Source organism: Rattus norvegicus, chromosome 3 (assembly GCF_021556685.1).
Source record: "Rattus norvegicus strain SHRSP/BbbUtx chromosome 3, alternate assembly SHRSP_T2T, whole genome shotgun sequence".
NCBI classification, from domain to species: Eukaryota; Metazoa; Chordata; class Mammalia; order Rodentia; family Muridae; genus Rattus; species Rattus norvegicus.
Genome location: NC_141536.1, coordinates 103,830,626 through 103,845,359, shown reverse-complemented (window position 1 = coordinate 103,845,359; position 14,734 = coordinate 103,830,626).

Here is a 14,734-nt window from a genome sequence, read left to right as displayed (position 1 = left end):
GACTTAGGGGCAGGCTTATGATGTTACCCATTTCTGTTGCATTCTAGAGCAGTCACTTGGTGCAGACTAGGTTCTGCTGGTCAAGACATAGCAATGCCTTGATAACTGGCAATGCCAAATTCCAAGCAGATCTCAGAAAGAAAGGAAGGAGCTGGAATCAGCATGCTCAAGAAAGATACAAAGTAGACATTTAAAGGATGTTTGGAGGATGAAGAAAGAATTGAAGTTATTCTTGGCCTGGTCTAGCTCCTGATGCTGAGTAGATCAGTGGGTCTGATCAGTTGCCCAACCTGTCCGAGCCAGTTTTCTCAGGAAGCATACAATGAGATATTTGAAGTGCACATTATCTAAGTGAATGCATAAAGTCTGTTGGAAGGATAGCACAGAGCTCAGGAACACCTTGCCCAGAGTATTCTCACCGCAGAGGGCAAGAAAGATGGGGGGGGGGTCCATGAGAAATGTAGACCCTTTTAACATTTCCAGGCCCACCATGTGCTTCATTTCTTCCATGCATCCTGAAGACTGGCTCAAAGTCACCCCTTACAAAAAAGAAGATCTCTAAAGTACAGCATTTGTCTCTACTTTCACACAACTGCATAATGAACTGTGGCTCCGACTCCTGACAGCTCCTTCAAGGACCCATCTCATCCATGCCTAAGCATTTCATTCAGGGGCTCACCAAATACCATCTCTCAGAGTCTCTGCATTAAGGTGAATATTCAAAACAGGAAATCTCTTCAGTTGGAATTCTATTCTTCTAGTCTTGAAATCTTGAGTGTAGGCACTTACTGGATGTAGTGATAAAAGTTGGACACACAAAGACACAAACAAGGCATAATGCCTGCCGTCAAGGAGTTTGTAATTTACAGGACAGTCAAATGTATGAGCATACAAGAGCAGTTTGGGAAAGTTCAAGGTGGAAGGACCACATCACTTATAGCACAAAATAGGACATTTTTAAAGACTAAAGGTGGGCATTATTAAATGATAGTAAATGTATAAACCAGCTAGATCCCACGGAAGCCAACATCTATAGTCCTAGCTTCAACGAGGGCCAGAGCAGTTATCCTCAGTAAAGTCTCCTTGCATAGTCAGTAAAATTTCTTTTGATACAGATAATACCTTGACCCAGAGAATCAAGTTGTACCTAATACAAAATTAGCAACAGTTTGCATTCTGTTTCTGAACCTGGCAATGACTCAGCCAGAAGCCCTGCTATTCAAAGTGCTCTTCATCCCTGCTTTTCTCATTTGTTTTTGTTTTTTTTCATACAAGTCATATCCCAGTAGATATGATTATCAGCCTAATCTTTCTGTAATAAAAGCTCTTGCATTCCAAGTAGCCACATGAGACCATCGCTTGCTCAGTCCCTCACAAGGCCTCTGTTCCTCTGTCTGAGCTTTCTTCTGCATTCCTTGGTGCTTGCAACTAGGAGGTCTTTAGTACATTGTCTACAGGATCAACATGGCACATGGGGTTCGAGTGAGCTTCCTTTATTTTCTGTGGTTCCACATCTTCCTGGATTAAGGCTTCTTTGTGGTTTTTATAACTGTAGAAAATTATGTTTTGGCATCACTAACCCCAGTCAAGGTTTTTCTGCCAATGAGTTAGATTAATGAGTTGATAATTAATTTTAAAATGATTAACTACATATTTAATAAGAAACTTTCTTTCCCACAGTCTACTGCTAAATTACTAGACCTTTTATAAGATTATATTCCTTAGGTCTGTCACCCAAGATGTATCCAAGAAACATCACGCTGTGGCACTCATTAGAATTTCCCTTCAGGGTAACTGAGAACTCAAAGCCTGGCTAAACCAAAAGAGGACAGCAATCTTCCGGGAGAACAATGCTCACCACTGAGAAGCACCTACCTATTCTTCCATCCAGAAGCACAGACAAGCTACAGAGCTCTTTGCTCAATGCACCATTCTTCCACAGTTCCATCATCCAGAAAACAAAACAAAACAAAAAATATTCCTGGAGAAGAAAGTTCACAGCATGGGTCTCACCCACCTCACTACTTACTAATCTGAGACACAAATCTGAGATCCAAACTGAAGACATATGTCTTAGCTGGTAATGCACTCCTTAACAGCAAGAGTAATTTATATCTCTCATCCTCTGTCATAATTGATAAGAAAAAGGTTAAAATGTATAATCCCCATTAAAAATGGGCAACAGATTCAAAGAGGAAATTAACAAAGAAACATGAATACTTAACAAATAATCAAGGTCATCAAGAAAATATGATGTCATCCTAATGAGACTGGGAAAGTTTTAGTGTTCCAACATAGATACTGGCAGGACGTGGGAAAGCAAGATGCTATGCAATGCTGAGGATAGCATGGATCTCTTGTGTCACTGGAGAGCAATGTCCATCTCTGGAACATGATGACATTGAACATGGGCATATGCTGCCACCAAATCCTTTTTTATTTCAGTTAATTCCTCTAGGAACTTTCACACATGCCTATGAGCAGACTTCCACACAGCTGACTGTTGCTACTTATGACCTCAAGTTGGCAGAAACTGCCTCAGTACCATTAATGAAGATGGTTAAATCTGATATAGTCACACAGTGGGCTAAGTCATTGCTAATATGAATTGCTGATTATATAGGTAGTAAAGGAGACCAACATCAAAAATTGGAAATGTGGCAAAAGTAAAAAATTCACAGTATATTTACGTGCATTTTTAAAAAATAAAAAAAAAACACCACATGATGAGATTTTGTGTATCGAAAGGCAAGAAAATCTTGGCAGGATAAATACTACTTTGAACTTAGCTACTTCCCAGCTAGAAAGTAAAGAAGGAGTAGTTATTTTATTTATTATGAAGAGTAGTTAGTTTATTTATTTAGCCATTCCTTAAGAAAAAAAATGTGATGCAAACATCAAAAAGTAATAGTTTCTAAATGCTTTTAATAAAATAAAAACAAAAATAAAAGCTAGCTTCGGTATATGGTATACACACACAGGACTAAGGAAAGAAAGGAAGGAAGGAAGGAAGGAGGGAGGGGGAGAGAGAGAGAGAGAGAGAGAGAGAGAGAGAGAGAGAGAGAGAGAGAGAGAGGCCCCAAGCCCTCACACCATTACTGAGGCTATAGAGCACTCACACAAAGGGACCAATCATGACTGCCCTACAAAAGACCCAACAAGCAGCTGAATAGTCACATGCAGATATGTGCACCCAACCAATCAACAGAAGCTGCTGCCCCTATAGTTGAATTAGGGAAAAGCTGGAGAAAGCTGAGGAGCTTGACCCTGTAGGTGGACCAGCAGTGTCAATTAACCTGGACCTGAGATCTCTTAGACACTGGATCACCAACCAGGTAGCATACGCCAGCTGAGAGGAGGCCTCCAACACATATACAGCGGAGGACTCCCGGGTCTGGGTTCAGCCAGAGAAGATGCACCTAACCCTCAAGAGACTGGAGGCCCCAGGAAGTTGAGAGGTCTGGTGGGGTGGGTGGGGTAGAGACATCCTTGTGGAGATTGGGAGGAGAGAGTGAAGGGGTGGGGTGGGGTGGGGTGGGGGTAGAGATGGGATGTGGGACCCTTGGGGGTGGACCTGGAGGGGAATAAAATCTGGAGTGTAAAGATAGAGAGAGAGAGAGAGAGAGAGAGAGAGAGAGAGAGAAAATATTTGAAAACCTAAAATGAAGGAAGAAGAAGAGGTAAAGAATGGAGGAGGGGAAAGAGGAGGAGGAAAAGAGGGGGACTGAGAGTTTATGTAGGTCATTTAGATTTACAAGCTCAATGTGGGCCAAGTCTTAGAAGGGCATCAATGTTGTCTATAAGAAATAGACGAGTCTCTATTCCTAATGAGTCACAGAAAGCCCCTCCAAAGTTGATTACATTAAAGCTGATTTGCCCATAGGCAGAGCCCTTAAATAAGATGCTGCACATCATGCTGAACTTTTGGGAAGCCTACTGTCATAGGTAAGTGTCTGATGACCAGAGACATCCAGGCAGCTCTTAGAAGAATTTATAATTAAAGGGCATTAAGCAGGTCAACTTGCTGCAGGAGGATTTGTCACTGCCCAGTGTCCTGGATGGGATGGGACTGGCATAGCCCTGACCAACCAATAGTGTCAATACTGTCCAGGCTCTGGAGGGAGAGCCCATGTACAGTATCTTGAAGAACTCTCTTCTTGCTCCATGGTGACTGCATACTTTAGAAGGGAGGGAAATCATGCTTGGTGCCTGAAACTGAACCAACTACCTGTGTTAGTGAAGCCATGGATCTTAGAAAAGAATCTCCTACCACTATTTTGCCAGCCAGCATAATTCCAAGCTATATCTGGGATCTTCTCCTTATTCCCACAGATGAGTGCAACTCTCATCCCTTCATTTTTTGCCTTTACAGCAAATAGAGATCATTACAGAAAACCACAACTGGACACACTGCAGAGATCAATGGGTCGTGTGGAGCCCAGCCCCAAAAGATACATCTTCAGCACAACTCCTGCACCTAAGGCTTAAGGAACATCAGGAAAAAAGAGTAGGGCAGAAAGACTGTACAACCCAGGAGACCAGAAAGTCTACTTTGACAATGTGTGTCCTAGAAACAGCTGCCTAAGGAAGACCAGGACAATATCAATATCAACAGCCATGCTAACATGAAGTCCCACCCCTAGACAAAGAACTGAAAGTTGGTTTGGAAAATGAGCCAGAGACAATATAAGTTGCAGACTCATCTTTAGCTTGATTGACATTTGAGCTCTAGGCCGTTTACCCTAGATTTGATAGCTGGTATTTTTTGTACATAATAGAAAACTCAAGGCTCCAGAATTTCCATGTGTTTCCTGTGACTGATTTTCACACAGATGTCTTTGTCAAGCACAGAGGCAAAGATCCCTGAAGCTAGTTAGGGATCTCTGCAGCCAGGTCACTGAGGAAATGCCAAGTTACCCACAAGCATTTCAGGAGTCCTAGAAATTCGCTAATGAACAAACCCACACCCGCAGAGCACTATTTAATAGGGCCAGATTGCCCCATAAGGTATGTAGAACTTTTTTCCATTTGGGTCCTCATGTTTGCTTGATAGCCAGTGGAGGAAACGCTCTGTGGACCCTTTGGTACATAACAACTATGTCCAAGGAAGAGCAGTGCTTGACCAGTGCCTTCCCCATTCTCTAGGACCCCCAGAAACTTGTTAGCTGTATCCAAGAACACATTAGGCAGCAAAGCAAACAAGAATCACTCAGCTCTTCTAACCACAAGTTGTGAAGTTCCTACTCTGAGCCCAAGTGCATAGCTGGGCTGAGCTGTGGGCAGGGAAGGGGAGTAGAGGGCAGGCTTCCTCCGCTGTTGGTTTCACCTCTAACCGCAAGGAAATTTTCCACCATCTTCATTATTTCTGGCATGAAGCCATACCATAGGAAAGCAGAAATTTTGTTGAGAGAAGAGATATGGATTCTGGTGAGGGAGTAAGGGACAAGGAGTAAAGAAAGGAGTAAGCCAGAAAGCAAGAAGAGAGAAACAAAATCAAGCAGAAGGATGTTGCAAGTGATTGGAGGAAGGGTGGAATAACTGGGTAAGTGTCTGATAGCCTGGCTATATGATGGAGTTAAGTTTCTAGATTTAATTATTAAATCAGATTTAGTCAGTACATACTGAATAGTCCTGTGTCAGTTTTATGTCTGGTTCTATGTCAGTCAAAATAACTCTAATGTCGGGGTTGGGGATTTAGCTCAGTGGTAGAGCGCTTGCTTAGCAACCACAAGGCCCTGGGTTTGGTCCCCAGCTCCGAAAAAAAGAAAAAAAATAACTCTAATGTTCATGAGGCAGCTTAGCTGTGGACCTTACAGTCTGGCTCATTATTAAGTAAAATGTGAAGAATTTTTCCAAATAAATCCATGATGTAATTCTCTTCTCTGCCCCCCTCCAAAAAACCTGAAAGAACACACATACAGAAGTACATTGGCTTAAAAGGCACCCAGACCAACTGTCGATTAGACTCATGTCTCATTAAATGATGTAACTTCTCAGGTCTCTTCCATTCCAGAAGCCAAGCAGAAAGAAGGTTGGATTGCTGGTTAAAGAGGTAAGTTGGGATTCTGTCAGATTTTATTCTGTCATGTGGTACTGAGATGATAGTTAACGATTGGAAAGCATCCATGAACACTTCCAGAGAGATCGAGAGCTGCTGTTATGACTTGAGACCTTTATCATCCAGAGTTTACCTTCCCAGATGTTCCCAGCACAACCATGACTGCTGGCTACCTTGGAAGATCCAATGGGATACTTTCCTCCAAACCATTATGGACACAGCATACCAGAAGTAACGTCATCCAAGGACCACAAGCAGCCTGGCTCAGAGCAAATATAAGCTACAGTCTGAGATCCTCTGGGCTTCAGCAAAGAAAAATAAGAGCAAAGATGCAGAAAGACATAGGTAGGCAGCTAAGGAGATTCAGTAGAGCGAGTACCTCCAAAAGGAGGACGGAAAGACAGAGCACACATGCAGTCAGAGGGGAAAGAAAATAAGATGTAAGCAGAGATAATGAAGGTATGAGGAATCTGGAATCTCTCCTGCCTGCCTTTCACGGATTTTGTGATCCTGAGCTAACAGATCTGGAGAAGTTGCAGAAATATTGGTCCCAGCATCCAGGTGGGTGGCTCACAAGCACCTGTCACTCCAACTCCAGGGGATCTGATTCTGACCTTTGTGAGCACTGGCACGCATGTTGGTGAGCTCACACACACATACACACACACACACACAAACACACAAGCACGCATGTGCACACACAGAAATATAAATAAAAATAAAATAATATTAAAGGTTAACATTTAATTCCACATGGTAGAACTAGGATCAACCTTGAAGAATTCTGATAATTTATATCAGCAAAAGGCACCAGTGTTGGCTCAGTGCACCAGGGGAATGTTCTAAACATAATTGGAATCTGTCACCTTTTAACTTGGGTCAGTGGACATATTCACCTCATGGACAGTCTGTTTAATCATTTATTCTATTTGCTTGGTTGTCAGAGAATTCTCTATTGGAGGCTAGCTCAAAACTGAAAGTGAGATAGAAAATGGTTTAGAAATCACAGGAAGTTTTACTTAAAACTTACAAGCTATGAATCAGTGGTTAGATACCTTTCTACAATAATCAATGTTTGCAGATTCTGTCCTCAACCCTCTGCTGGGCACTCATACGTCCTCCTTTGAGAGCTCACTCTTCCTGTTCCCTCCACAAACACTATGAGGTGTCTCTCTCATGGAAGGAAAACATCAGAATGAAAGGAGGTCTCCTTCCATGCACATCTGGCATGATAACAAGTGAACCCCAGCACCTAGTACAGTAGCTCATAGCTTGTACTCACAGACAGACAGACAGACAGACAGACAAAGGGAAGAAAGAAGAGATGGAGGGCAGGCATACCTCTAAGGGTCCATCACAAAGTCTGCGCAGTGAACATGTTTACCCTCAGACTCAGAATGTACCCATTTTAATTCCTGATACTATTTTATAAGAACACAACGGGGTTTCATTCTGCCATGAAGGACAAACGCATATAATCTACATAGAAAATGGATGGACCTGAAGATCATCACACTAAGCAAATTAAGTGTGACTCAGAAATACAGATGTGCGTGCATTCTCTCACACAAGAACTTGGACTCTAGCACTTACACCTAACATGAGAGTAGAAGGGGTGACTTGAGAGGAGGGAGAGAAGAAGGAGGGAGAGGCAGACGTGGGGAGAGACGATGAGGTGAATTAGCCAAATAGGTGATATGTGTCACTGAAAGTGTCATTAAGAAATCCATTCACACTGGACAGTAGACACCTATGAAAAATTTAACAACTAAAGGAGGGTGTGGGGAGAACCCAAAGTTTGAAACGTCCACATGGCCTGTGGTCTCCTTCGCTGAGCCCATATTGCTTCCTACCAACTTGGTTCAATATATTTGTTTGTCTCAAAGCCATGACATGCATGCCAAGTGACTGATATGATAGTTTCTCCTTGTGGGTCTCCATGTTCTTCTGTTAGATACCCGGATACTGGTAACCATGTAAACTGCTGAGCTCAAGACAGAGCTCTAAATCCTAGAGTACAATGGCGTTGTGTTTATACTTAGACCGACCAGAGAGATGGAATGACCAAAGAGCACATGGTGAATGATCCCTTTGCTGCTGTGCCCTGTGCTCTCCTGGGGGGACTGCACTCCTGGAAACCTCAGCACTCTGTGTCTTACTTATAAAATTTGATGCTGGGTTGGAGATTTAGTTCAGTGGTAGAGCGCTTGCCTAGCAAGCACAAGGCCCTGGGTTCGGTCCCCCCCCCCCAGCTCCGGGAAAAAAAAAAGAAATACAGTCTGAAGGATAAAATTTGATGCTTTGAATGGATATTCTTCAAGGACATGTCCACACTCAAATACTGCTGTGGGTACCCGAGAGCTCCAGTGTTCATTTCCTGTTTCTCTTGGATCAGCTTCATGCATCGGTTTCACTCTAGACAGGGGAGTTACATTCCCTTCCAACCAGACCTCCACTCGACCCTCCACAGGCTCAGAGGCAGCAACTGCAACGAACCATGCTATGTTTGTTTGTTTGTTTGTTTTTCAGTTAATACAACCTTCCCTGTCTCTTTAAAAACCCAAACTCTACCTTCAAGTTCTGATTCTAGTCCAGCTTTCATGATAACCTTCCCAATTGGGGTCTAACTGTATACTCCATTATCCAGATTCCTATAGTGAAGGGCCATGTGGTGCCCTGAAGATCACCACTCTCAGAGGGGCTGATCAGTGAAGAAAGATAAATCTTGAAAAAGAAGGAAATTGTGCTAGGTTCCCAGCATTTAAAATCGTGTGTTGTAGAATACATATGTAGAATACATGTAGAATATTGTGCTACAATACTGTAATCCAAGCACCTTAGAGAATCAGGCAGGAAGATTGCAAATTCAAAGCCAGCTGGGTTATATCGTGTGTGTGTGTGTGTGTGTGTGTGTGTGTGTGTGTGTGTGTGTGTGTGTGTGTGTGTGTGTGAGAGAGAGAGAGAGAGAGAGAGAGAGAGAGAGAGAGAGAGACGGAGGCAGGGAGGAAGGGAGAGAGGGAGGGAGAGAGGGAGAGGGAGGGAAGTAGGGAAGGAGGGAGAGAGAGAGAGAGAGAGAGAGAGAGAGAGAGAGAGAGAGAGAGAGAGAGAGATCTTGTCTAAAACAAATAAATAGGGCCTGGGGAAATAGTTCACTTGATAAAGTGAAAGCACCAGAGTTCAGATCTGTAGTGTCCATTAAAAAAAAAAAAAAAAGAAACAAGAACCGGGTCCACATCTCTAACCTCAACCCTAGTGAGGAAGGAAGAAGGTGGGTCTGGAGCTTGTGGGACAGCCATTCTAGCCAAATCACAAAACCAAGGTTCACTGACAGTAAGCAAGGGAGACACCTGGTGTCGACCTCTGGCCTCCACATGCACACATGAGGATGTGTACTCACATATACACAGACACACACATGTATGCACCATTCTCCACATGCACACATATGAGTATCCACATGCACATATGCACACATACACACATAAACACCATACACATGCCCACACACATAAACTGTGGGACACGGAACAAAATAAAATATTGTAAGCATGGAGAAAGTGTTTTTAGGGGACAGGGGAGCCTGGCAAGGGTAGGAGATAAGAGAGAGCACAGAGAAATTAATGAAAATGTATTATATACACATAAACATTTTAAAAACATAATAATTAATAAAAACAGAAAATATATAAATGTAGATAAATAATTAAAATCCTGTCACAAAACCAAGCATTTCTTTTTTTAGATCATATAGAAGATGTATTTATAGATTTTTTGAGGAACCTGCACACTAATATGCATAGTAGCTGTTCCGGTTTGAACTCCTACCCACAGTAAACAAGTGTTCTCTTTCCCCAACATCCAAGAGGGCATTAAAAAAATCTTAGCCATTTTCACTTGAGTGTGATCAAATTCCAGTTCTTCTTTTTGAGACAGGGTTTCTCCGTGTAGCCCTGGCTGTCCTGGAATTCACTCTGAAGACCAGGCAGGCTTTGAACTCACAGAGGTCTGCCTGCCTCTGCCTCCCAGGTGCTGGGATTAAATATGTGTGCTACTGCCACTACTGTCCAGTTGAAAACAGTTTTGCTTTTTTATTGTGTCTCTTTTTTCTATTGGATAGTTTATGTATTTAGATTTCAAATATTATCCCTTTTCCTGGTTCCCTCCTCTCTCATCTCCTCCCAGCCCCCCGTTTCTATGAGGATGTTCTCCCTCCTACCTCAACACCCTGGTATTCCCCTGCACTGAGGAAAAGAGCCTTGACAGGATCAATAGCTTCTCCTCCTATTGAAGCCAGACAATGCCATCCTCTGCTACATATGCAGCTGGAGCCATGGGTCTCCCATGTGTACTCTTTGGTTGGTGGTTTAATCCCTGGGAGCTCCAGGGGGTGGGGTCTGGTTGGTTGATATTAAAACCAAGCATTTCTGACCAATTCTTTCCTCAGATCTTTATGTGTATAAATGACAGGGATGAAAATGTATTGACTTAGTAGTTAATACATAAGATTTTTTATTGGAAAAATAATATATGTATTACAAGTGATGGACGGGATACCTCAAGAGTTAGGAATGCAGCTCAATGGGAGAATGCTTAGGGACCATGATCAAAACCCTAAATTTGATATCTCCCATTAAAATAAAAAAAATCAGAGAAAACACTTTCAATACATAAGACTGCAGAGAATAAGAAAGATGAGTCCCCAGGTGTCCTATAGAAGGCTATTATCATTAGCTGCAGGATTCCATTACTAAGTCAGTGACATGTGCTAAAGGCACAAGACACTTCATGGCAATATTCCTATTGTCTAGAGCACTGGCTCTTAACCTGTGGGTCATGACCCCTTTGGCAAACCTCTATCTACAAAATTATTTACATTAAGAATCATAACAGAACAGTTATGAAGTACCAATGAAAACAATTGGGGTCACTACAGCATAAGGAACTGTATTAAAGGGTCACAGGATTAGGAAGATTGAGAACCACTAGTCTAGAGTTTCTGGCCTAGTCTAAGCCAATGAGAGCAGAGGAAAGGTAGGTTCAAGAAAAGCTATTCCCACAGCTACAGCTGCTACCGAACAACACTGGCCTTGGGAGGCCTAACTCCAGTGTTAGTGCAGCCTTCTGGAGGGAAGCTCAGAGGAATACTTGAACTCCAACCCTGAGGCTCAGTACTCACTCACAAAATTACAAATATGTAATCCAGTTTGGGCGGGAAATGGATGGAGGTGAGACTGTTTCTTCATCCTCACTGACTTGGATAACAACAGTGTCTATTTTGCAAGGTTTTGTGAAAATCAAAATGATGCCTTTCAACACTCTGCTGAGCCCATCCTGTCCGTTAGGTCATGAATAGGAGGCATTATTATGTACCAGACATTCAGCTAGCCACAGAAACTAGGTCCAGCCAAGGCATTTGCTTCTCCATCTCCAGCACAAATATTTATTCTTTATATGAAAAATTCTTTTCCTGTTTTATATGAAACTTTCTTTCCCCAGTAAACAACTATAAATCTCAAGTACACATCTGGATCTCAGGGAAGCCCAACAGAAATCAGGCAGAGCTGACGAAAAGGGTTCTGTAGTCCTGAGAGCAGCACCACAACCTGTGGGGGCCTCCAAGGAGACTTGTGCATACCAGGCAGCAAGGGCAAACGGGTGGGGAGTGGGGGAGGAAGAGGGAGGGGTAAGGAGAGAGAGAGAACACCATACAATGTACAGGAATAGTGTAAAATAGTCAAGCACTCATACAGAACACTATTCTTCGGAAGTCAGCTGGCTCTGTAGACCGGGCCACCATGCTGCAGAGAATGGCCTCTTTAGGTGCTTTTTTGTCAAATTAAAAGACACTAAAGCCCCATCTCATAGTTTTCTGTTACCATGATTATCTGTGTCGGTACAACCAGTGTCTGTCTTGGAACACAATCCTTTTGGTGTCTGGAATACTCAAGCTCTCTCTTCAAACTTGAAAGCTTTAGTTGCTTTGACCTTGGATGTCTTAAACCACACTCGAACCAACTGAGTTAATTGAATTAGATGTGCTTAGGAATGGTGCAAAGCCTCTCACCCACCCACCCCAGGATGACAGCACCTATTTCTAAAAACAGCCTGTGGGAAATTTACAAGGTCATGCTCACATTATTTACATGCAAATGAGAGAGGAAAATATACTCCAAAGAGGCTACTCTAAGTCCAAATGCTAGAAGACCTTACAAATACGTATGAGAGACAGACAGTCCCTTAGCATCCTCTCAGGATGACCCAGAAAGGGAGCCAACTGCCTGAGTCGTCACAAAGGAAAGGGTGTGGACAAACCTTGGGTGATTCAAGGCATCCAATATTTTACTTATGTGAATTTTTATGGAAAGAAATATTTTCCTGACATTTAAATTATTGAGTATAAATGATGTAAAATATATGCATTTCTAAAAGCCTGCTTGTATTATAGTCACTGTATGTGGGTCTTGGCACAGGAAGAAAGCCTAGGCATTCTGGAAACAGGAATGGCTAACACACACACATTTAATCCAGTGCCTCCCTTTGCAGAGCTCAAGCTCACTGTGAGGCTCAGAGCCGACGGCTTCGGGATAGAATTCCAAGTCAGCGCTTCGTCATCTTCCAGCCATAGTTAGATGTTCATTTTCACTTTAAGAATTAAATTTGTAAAAAAAAAAATGAGATAGTCAGTTAATTCTATTGTTTAAATATGGTATGCTTTGAGCAGTTGTTGAAATTAATCTGTAAAATGCAATTAAAAGATGTTAATAATGGATAAATTCGCAACCGTGTGTAACATTCAGATAAACCAAATTTGATTTATAAAATGAGCAGATGTTTTCAACAGCGTGGTAGATCTGATAGCACATGACCCAGGTTCTCTGAAAAGAACCTGTCCTGCTGTATTAAGGGAAAAGTTGGTGTACACCACCATCTTCTGGTCAGGGTCGTGTATTAAACAAGAATGTTCTTAGCACTGCAGGGAAAGCTGAGCCTCTGAGGAAGGACACTTTCTTTCTTTTTTTTTTTTTTTAAGTGCACATCAAGCCAGAAGACTTCCATATATGAAACCTAAACTATGAAAGTATGATGTGTCCTTTGAGAAATTCTCAAGATGCAATTGGTGCGTAATATTAAAACCTATAGCACAATGAAACCTAAACACTAGGAAGAATCTGCAGGATTTAAAATGAAAAAAACAACCAAAACAAAACCAAAAAGAACCTCTATAATAATATGAAAAAGAAGCTTCTACTCAAACAGTAGTAGGAGAAAAATGGAGTGAGTTTTTAAAAATATGGAAATAATAGAATATGGGGACATGAACAGAGTTTTATAAAGACGGCAAACCCAGAAGGCATGGTGTGCTTTAGGACTGATTAATGGGGACAGATAAGCAGTCCCCACCACGATGCTTGCATAAAGTTATTTTAGATATTCTATAGGGATTGATTCCAACCATCCCAAATCCCACTCCATTGCTGTGGGCGAGCACACAGGCACACATATGCACACATGCACGTGTACTCGTGCACATACATGTACATATGCATATACATGCACACACACAAATGATCTTTAAATAAACTGAGAGCACACAACTGAGCTGGCCCAGTGGCTCTCCTATTCTGCTCCTGCCTAAAGAATACAGCACCAGTTTTCCGTGTAATAGTATGGAAATGAAGTCATATGAAACAAGGTATATAGTTAGCGAACTTACTGTAAAAGACAATGCTAAGTCATTAGGTTTCAAAATGAGTTTGCGTATTTTAAATTTATAGGTAGATGTGTATAAAATATATAAATTTGGATACATACCACATATCCATTGTGGAGAAAGAGCTCTTTGGGCATGTAAGCAATTACTTTAAAGAGGATTCTTTTGAGCTCCTTGAAACTGTGAATTCCTGGGTGAGTTGAAAGCAAGTTTTGATGATTAAGAGCATAGGTTCCTGGGCTGGAGAGATAGCTCAGAGGTAAAGAGCACCAAACTGCTTTCTCAGAGGTCTGGAGTTCAATTTCCAGCAACTACATGACAACTCACAATGATCTATAGTGAGATCTGATGCCCTCTTCAGACATGCAGGTACACAGGCAGATAGAGCACTCATATACATAAAATAAATAAATATTTTTAGAAAGAGCATAGGCTCCCCAGCTGGATGACTGGGTTCTACATTAGCTCAATTGGTTTCTAGCTGTGTGTCTTCAGAAAAATGATTGCAAATCTGTATGCTTGTCTGCCCTTGTCTGTGAATAGAATATAATTACATTCAGGTTCCTCCCTATGGGGTCGCAAAGACCCATGGGAACCTGCGGTTGATGTTCACATGGTACCATAGCTGTCCCTCGTACACTGCGGGAAGGGATGCTTCTGCCAAGACCAGGTGAGTGAGAAGGAAGCTGCAGGACCAGGTAGAACATCTGGTCTTGGTAGATGGATGGCGGCGTTAATGCTTGATGTCTGCTTGAGAAGCAAACTAAAGTTTCCCTTCAGGAAATGGAGAAAGACATCATGAACGCTGTTAATTAGGAACACTTTTTCTCCCTTTCGCCTCATTCTGAATTCAGAGGTTATTCAGAGTTAAGGTCTTCCTTGCTGTGAAGAGTCACCATGACCAAAACAACTCTTGCAAAAGCAAACATTTAATCGAGGCTGGTTTACAGTTTCAGAGGTTCAGT